Source organism: Schistocerca piceifrons, chromosome 4, assembly GCF_021461385.2.
Source record: "Schistocerca piceifrons isolate TAMUIC-IGC-003096 chromosome 4, iqSchPice1.1, whole genome shotgun sequence".
NCBI classification, from domain to species: Eukaryota; Metazoa; Arthropoda; class Insecta; order Orthoptera; family Acrididae; genus Schistocerca; species Schistocerca piceifrons.
Genome location: NC_060141.1, coordinates 133633790 through 133635915, shown reverse-complemented (window position 1 = coordinate 133635915; position 2126 = coordinate 133633790).

The window sequence follows — 2126 nt, the reverse complement described above, 5'->3', positions numbered from 1 at the left end:
AATAAATGTTAATTAAAGAACGTTAGAATATATTAATAACAGTTTTTGGATTAACGTGTGTTGGGAAATTTAAATTTGTTATTAAATTACAAGTAAAATTTGTTGCAGATAAATTAACTATTGCTTAGAGGCACATGAAGGTACAGATGGATAAACGAATTTCTTAACTAAAAACACATTACTATGGAAGACATGAATACACTATTTACAGCTTCTGATTTATCAAATTATGTAGGTATATTAGACCATTTGGGAGCATTATATTCTGATAGTAGTTCAAATAAAAGAAAATCGAGAAGAAAAATAAATATAAATATTTAATTAAAGAAATGGTTGATGACTTTTTACCAGCATTGATACAAAAAATATAGATGATTTCCTACAAAGTGAGGAAGACATAACTGGTGAAGTATTAGCAAAAAATACTCAGAAAAACCAATCGAATATGTTTGGATGGATAATGTCCATCAATTAATTGATAGATTAACAGTAATTGATGGAGAGTAATTAGCTGGAAATAAAAATTACCAAAAAGAAAACGTAGGACTAATGCAGATGTAGACAAATAAATTTTGTGATTTCATCATCAACAAACCAAAAGAAATTTCATATTTGATCAGAATTTTGAAAAATCTTCCACATACATTTTGAAAAAGTGAAAAACATGGTAAAGAATTAGTCAATTGAGTTTTAAATAATTTACCAATGCCAGAGCTGCATCTTCCAGGATTTAATTACTGCAGGTCATTTACTAACCTTGAAGAAAGTCTAGCAAATGGTGATCCAAGAATAAATAAATCTGATGAAGAATGTAAAGAACACGATATTGCATATAGAGATAATTAAGATTTAGAAAAAAGACACAAAGCGCATAAAGAACTTCAGTCAGCTGCAAAAGAAACAATGCATGCAAGTGATGCTTCATTAGAGAAATATTAGTAGCAACTGCTGTTAGAGGAATAATGTATGGAAAGAGAAAATTAAGTATGTGCATAGCCATGACTTATGGCGCTGGATTAGGCGTGGATGACAATGGTAGGAGAGTGTAAAAAATATTAATCTTATAAATTTTTAATCTATATAAATGAATAACTTTTCAGTTGATTATACTTTGCTACCTAGTGCCAAGACTAAACCAAAATCAATTAAATTTAAACTGAATAATGAACAATTACATAGTACTGAACCATTTTTAACTGATGCATAGAGAAGAAAGGTAGAGAAAAAACTAGCAGGAATTTACTTATTTCATTAGGTGAGAAAGATTATTTAGTATCTAATAAAACGGAACACAAAGGATTTCTTCCATTACTGTTCGCTGGATTAGCATATCTAGTGACTATTGGTTCACTTGCTGCTGGTTTTGCATTAATCGCAAATGCAGTAATAAGCAAGAAAGAAGACAACACAGAATTGGAAGAACAGAAAAGACATAATCAAGCAATGGAAAAGAAAGGCACTGGATCTAGAAAAAATATAAAAAATACATTTATATTCTAATGCATGAAGTAATTTTCATACAGAAAAACTAGTTAAACAATTAAGAATCAAATATTTTCATGGCGTTTTTATGACTGATGAATTACCAGGTCATCCTAGAGAATACGAATCTGGAATAGGTAACTTGTTGATTCTCATTGATTTTTATTATAAGAATAAAGATATAAAATTAGTTTTTGATTTATTTGGTGGTAAGATACCAAGTAAAGTACTTAATTATTTGAAAAAAAACGATCTGTATTACAATGCTGAGAGAATATAAAATTTTAATGAAGTAATTTGTGTCAGTATATGCCTAATTGTTTTAAAACAGTTAACAGACTATTAGAAGCTTAATGATTTTTGACTGTAATAAATGGACATTTTTGGAAATAAGCTCAATAACGAGTTAGATCTTCAATCATTGGATCCAAAATTAATAATGAATTAATTTCAACAATCAAAAATATTAAATCATACATAGACATCAAATTAATTAATGTAATTAAACAATTTCAGAAAGAATTAAAAGTCATTTCGAAAGTAATTAGAGTTTATACTGGTTTTAAACGTAGAAGAATTCTGAATGTAAGTGAACCGATAGATTTAAGAGATATAGTGATTGAACAATATTTACAGAATGAGTT